Source organism: Vombatus ursinus, unplaced genomic scaffold (genome assembly GCF_900497805.2).
Source record: "Vombatus ursinus unplaced genomic scaffold, bare-nosed wombat genome assembly UNPS02012622.1, whole genome shotgun sequence".
Classification (NCBI taxonomy): Eukaryota; Metazoa; Chordata; class Mammalia; order Diprotodontia; family Vombatidae; genus Vombatus; species Vombatus ursinus.
Genome location: NW_020952400.1, coordinates 41408 through 47932, shown reverse-complemented (window position 1 = coordinate 47932; position 6525 = coordinate 41408).

The window sequence follows — 6525 nt, the reverse complement described above, 5'->3', positions numbered from 1 at the left end:
TCTCTCGCTATTTTTCTCTGTTTCTCTCTCTCTCTCTTTCTCTCCTTCTACCTCTCTCTTTTCTCTCTTCCTTCTCCCTCCCTCCCTCCCCTCCTCCTTCTCTCTGTCTATCTCTCCTCCTCTTCTCTTCCTTTTCTTCTTCCCCTTCTTTCCCTCTTCCCACAGTCTTAGGGATGAAAATCTTTTACTATGATTCTAACCTCCCTTTTCAGAGACTACAAGCATTTAGAAAGTTGAGAACAAAGAGATAGTCTCTTCAACTTAGAGATCTACAAAGAAAACCAAGTGTGCTAAAGGAAAATACTGCAGGTGGCTTTACCTGATAGCTTAAATTAAAAAACAAAACAAAACAAAAACAAAAAACAAAAAAAATCATAATGCTTGCCAATGCGGTTCCCAAAATTTTGCTTATCATGTTTATCCTTAAAACAAGTTGCATGCTCTGTTGGTTTCCAGCAATTCATTGCATCCTGGACTAGAGACCACACTACAGTTAACTTATCTTAAAGATGAAGTTCCAGGGCAGCTAGGTGGGAGCAGTGGATAGAGAACCAACCCTGGATTCAGGAGGACCTGAGTTCAAATCCAGTCTCAGACCAGACACTTGATACTAGCTGTGTGACCCTGGGCAAGTTACTTAACCCCAATTTTCTCACACACACAAAAAAAGATGAAGTTCCACAGGCTTCCCTTCAGGCTCCAGAAAGGAAATAATGGTGGGATTAGCCTCCTAGTCTGATCTTGCTGCTTTCAATCACCACTTACTAGCCATCTATTCATACTACTCCACTTACACAAGCTGGTTCAGATGTTGTTTCTTTTGTAAGGGAAGAAAGAGAGACCACAGGGCATGAGGATCAGAGTCCATCTTATGACAGGCTCTGTCTGGGTAGCAACAGTCAGGGAGGCAGTCCTAGCCATCAAGGCACGGGGATTATTGACCCAGCCCTTGCTCTCTATTAGCCCTAAAATTAAGGCTTGGGTAGTAGCTGTGGCTGCTAGGTAGCTAGACTTAGCCTTGGACAATGGTTTACAAGACTGAGTTTCCTGATTCATTGTCAAAGTAGAAGGAAGCCTTATGCCAACGAGATTCACGTTTCACTTGAGTCTTGGATTTGAAAGTCAAATTTTCTATTCAGCTCTGGTCTTTTCATCAAGAATGCTTGAAAGTCCTCTATTTCACTGAATGTCCATTTATTCCCCTGAAGGATTATACTCAGTTTTGCTGGGTAGGTGATTCTTGTTGTAATCTTATCCCCTTTGACCTCTGGAATATTATATTCCAAGCCCAGTGGTCCCTTAATGTAGAAGCTGCTAAATCCTGTGTTATCCTGATTGTGTTTCCATTAATACTAGAATTGTTTCTTTCTGGCTGCTTGCAATATTTTCTCCTTGACCTGGGAACTCTGGAATTTGGCTACGATATTCCTATGGGTTTTCATTTGGGAATCTCTATCAGGAGGTGATCAGTGGATTCTTTCAATTTCTATTTTACCCTCTGGTTCTAGAATATCAGGGCAGTTTTCCTTGATAATTTCTTGAAAGATGATGTCTAGGCTCTTTTTCTGACCATGGCTTTCAGGTTAGTCAATAATTTTAAAATTATCTCTCTTGGATCTATTTTCCAGGTCAGTTGTTTCTCCAATGAGATATTTCACATTGTCATCAATTTTTTTTCCCATTCTTTCGATTTTGAGTTATAATGTCTTGATTTCTTATGGAGTCATTAGTTTCCATTTGCTCTATTCTAATTTTTAAAGAATTATTTTCTTCAGTGAGCTGTTGGACCTCTTTTTCCATTTGGTCAATTCTGCTTTTTAAGGCATTTGTCTCATTGGTTTTTTGGTCCTCTTTTGACGTTTGGGTTAGTCTATTTTTTAAAGTGTTATTTTCTTCAGTATTTTTTTGGGTCTCCTTTAGCAAGCTATTCACTTGTTTTTCATGGTTTTCTTGCATCACTCTCATTTCTCTTCCCAATTTTTTCTCTACTTCTCTTACTTGATTTTCAAAATCCTTTTTGACCTCTTCTATGGCTTGAGACCATTTCAGATTTTTCTTGGAGGTTTGACTTTGTTGTCTTCTTCTGAGTGTATATTTTGATCTTCTTTGTCATCAGAGTAAGATTCCATGGTCTGACTTATTTTTTGCACTGTTTGCTCATGTTCCCAGCTTATTGCTTGACTTTTAAGTCTTTGTTAAAGTAGGGCTCTGCTTCCAGCATGGAGGGCACACCACCCCAAGTTTCAGGGGGGTTGTGTAGCTGTTTTTAGAGATACTTCTAGGGATTTGTAAGTTTTCAGTTCTTCCAAGGTGGTATGATCTAAGGAGAGGGGTTTACTCCTCTCCTGGTCTGTGCTCTGGTCTGTAAGTGGCCACAAGCACTCTTTTCTGCCCTGGAACTGTGAGGAGGGTCCGCTCTCCAGTGCTGGCACAAGCTCTGCTATGCTAATGCTCCTCCTTGCCCCAGGACTGCCACCTAGGACTGCAACCCAGATCCAAGTATGGGCAAAGCAATAGCGCCCTAGCTCTGGGCTAGCACAGAGACCCCTGTAATCTCCTTCGGACCAGTAGTTTGACACCCACCCCACCCCCCTTACCATCTGTGGGCTGAGAGCTCTAGCAGCAGTTGCTACAGTTTCTTTGCTAATTCAGTTACTCCCAAGGTCTGCTCCTGGTTTGCTGGGGCTGGGGCTGGACTATGCTCCTCTCTCACCCAGGTCCAACAGACCTTTCCTACTGACGTTCTAAGTTGTCTTTGGCATTTGGGCACTGAGAAGTCTAGAAACTATCACAATTGCCAGTGATTCAGTCCTCTGAAGCCTGCTCTGGGTTTGCTGGGGCCTGGTCTGTGTTGACATGGTCTGTGCTGGACTGCACTTCTCTCTCAGCCTGGTGCAACAGACCTTTTCTGTTGACCTTTCAGGTTGTCTTGAGCTGGAAATTTGTTTTACTTTGTCATTTTGTGGGTTCTGCTGCTCTAGAGTTTGTTTAGAGTCATTTTTACAGGTATTTGGAGGGGTTTGGGGGAGAGCTCAAGAAAGTCCCTGCTTTTACTTCGCCATCTTGGCTCTACCTGGAAGTCCTCTATTTCATTAAAAATCCAATCCCCCCCCACCCCCACCAGTCTTGAAATTAAAATTTGGATAATTGTTGTGACTGATAGGTAGTTAGATTCAGGACCAAACTCAGTTTTGCTAGATAGGTTATTCTTTTTTTTTTTTTTTTTGGCTAGGCCATAGGGTTAAGTGACTTGCCCAGGGTCACACAGCTAGTAAGTGTTATGTGTCTGAGGTAAAATTTGAATTCAGGTCCTCCTGAATCCAGGGCTGGTGCTCTATCCACTGTGGCACCTGCCCCTGTAGATAGGTTATTCTTGGTTGTAAGTCTATATCCTTTGCTCTATGGAATATTGTATTCCAAACTCTATACATTTTATGTTGTGGCTGCTAAATCTTGTGTGGTTCTGGCTTTGGCTCCTTGGTACTTGAATTACTTCTTTCTGACTGCTTTCATTATTTCTTCTTTGACCTGGAAGTTCTCAATTTTGGCTATAATATTTCTGAGAGTTTTCATTTTGGGGTTTCTTTCAGGAGGTAACCGACGGATTCTTTTTATTTCTACTTTGTCCTCTGGTTCTGAAAGATCTTGTAAGTTTTCTTTTATGATTTATCTTTTTAAAATTTAATTTTTTCTTTTTAAAATTTTTTATTCATTTTGAATTTAAATACAGAAAGACAGAGAGAGCATTTCCATGTACACAGCACATAAGAGGATCAATATAAAATCACAAATTTCTATTTCACACTGTTTACTTAAAAAAATCCTATGTGATAAATACTACACATCATTTTCTAAGCTACCTTGCTTTTCTGTGCTACCTTCTCATTTTTCTTTCATTTTCTGCTGTGAAATTTTTATTTTTTCCTCCCTCCCCCTCACCACACCCTAAAGAAGGCTACCATTATACACAAACATATATACATAAAAATCATACTACACATACTTCTATTTATCAGTTCTTTCTCTGGATGTGGATAGTATCTTCCTTCACATGTCCCTTATAGTAGATCTTTTAATGTTTGGTAGAATTCACTTGCAAATCCATCTGATACTTCTTTTTTAGGAAGCTCATTTATGGCCTGTTCAATTTCTTCGTCTAAAATAAGTTTACTTAGATATTCTATTTCCTCTTCTGTTAGTCTAGGCAGTTTATGTCTTATAAATATTCTTCTATTTCTCTTACCTTGTTAAATTTATTGGCATATAATTGGGCAAAATAACTCCTTACAATTACTTTGACTTAATCTTCTCTACTGGTATAGTTACCCTTTTCATTTTTAATACTAGTGATTTGGCTTTCTTCACTCTCTTTTTTAAAATCATTAAACAATGGTTAATCTATTTTATTGTTTTTTTCATAAAGCCAGCTCACAGTTTCATTTATTAATTCAATAGTTTTAAAAAACTCAATTTTATTAATCTCATCTTCAATTTTTAAGACGTCCAATTTGGTGTTTAATTGGAGATTTTTAATTTGTTATTTTTCTAGTTTTTTAAATTGCATACCCAATTCATTGGTTTGCTCTTTCTCTATTTTATTTATATAAGTACTTAGAGATATCATTTTTCTTCTGATTACTGCTTTTACTGCACCCCACAGGTTTCAATATGTTGTCTCATTATTGTCATTCTCTTAAATGAAATTGTTGATTGTTTCAATTGTTTGTTCTTTAATCTACTCATTCTTTAAGATTAAGTTGTTTAGTCTCTGATTAGTTTTTAATCTGTTTCCATAGTCCCTTATTAAATATAATTTTTATTATATTGTGATCTGAAAGGATGCATTTATTATTTCTGCTTTTCTGTATTTGACTATAAAATTTTTATGCCCTAATACAGAGTCAATTTTTGTAAAAGTATGATAGGTTGCTGAGAAAAAGGTGTATTTCTTTTCATTCCCATTTAGTTCTCTCCAGATAACTATCACATCTAGCTTGTCTAACATTCTATTCATCTCTTTGACTTCTTTCTTAATTATTTTCAGTTACATTTATCTAATTCTGATAGAGGAAGGTTAAAATCTCCCCCATTATAGTATTAATATCTATTTTCACCTATAATTCATTTAACTTTTCCTTTAAAAAATTTAGCTGCTATAGCATTTGGTGCAGATAGGTTTAGTGTTGAGATTATTTCATTTTCTATGGTACCTTTTATCATGCAGTTTCCCTTTTTCTCTCTTTTAATTAAATCCATTTAAATTTTATCTTTGTCTGAGATCATAATTGCCACCTCTGCTTTTTTTTTTACCTCAGCTAAAGTATAAAATATTCTACTCCAGACCTTTATTTTAACTGTTTATATCTCTCATTTTTAAATTTGTTTCTTGTAAACAATATATATCAGATTCTAATTTTTTATCTATTTCTGCTTTATGAATGAGTTCATCCCATTAACATTCTTTAAAAAATATTTTATTTTCCCCCAATTACAAGTAAAAACAATTCTCTTTTGAAAACTTTTTTTGAACTTTCAAAAATGACTTTTAATTTTCATTCAAAAAGCCTGAAACTTCTAGACACAAATGCACCTCCATTTGATCACTTTTTGATATACAAACAGCAACTTGAAATAAGATTTCTCTATGTTCATCTTTTATAGCTCCAATATATTATATACTTAACATATAATATGTACAATACATATATCCATTCAGCAAGACAAAGTATTTTTAAAAGTTTGATCATGGGGGCAGCTAGGTGGCGCAGTGGATACAGCTCTGGCCTTGAAGTCAGAAGGACCTGAATTCAAATCTGACCTCAGACCAAACAATTGACACTTACTAGCTGTGTGACCCTGGGCAAGTCTCTTAATCCTGATTGCCTCACCAAAAAGTAAAAAAAAAGTTTGATCAGTGTCGAGAAATATTTTTGCGGTGTTTTAAGTTAAATTTGTCCAATGATATGGAAAATGATAGAAATTGAGGCCCACGCAAATTTGTGAGATCCAATCTTAGCAGCAAGCTGCTAAAAGCAATTGTTCATATGGCCGTTTGTTGCAGTTGTTGTTTTTTAAAGAACTGCAGAGATTGAGACAACATACATTTTAAAATCATGGTTTTTGCTCTGCTCACGTAGCAATGCTTGCTGATGTTCTGCACTTATATCTCCATTAAATTAAAATAATACACTACAGTTTCCTTTGGTGTAATATACAGGAGCTGTTTCTTCTTTCCCGTTGGATTTGTTGTAGTTGCTGTTATTCATTTGGAAAAGCAACTAATACAGTTCCAACAGAAGTTTATTGTTTTCTCCCTTGTCTCCTCTAAGTATGGCTCAGTTTCGAGATTGTACCTTAATACCATTAAAAGGCATCAGACAATGCCTGAAGTCATAAATGAAATTTCAAGAATAGTTGGGTGTTACTGTAAACCAAGGCATCACAAGTGTTTAAATAGCCCTCTTACATCATTAAATGTGTATGTGTGTATGTATATATGTATGTGCGTATACGCACATACATATA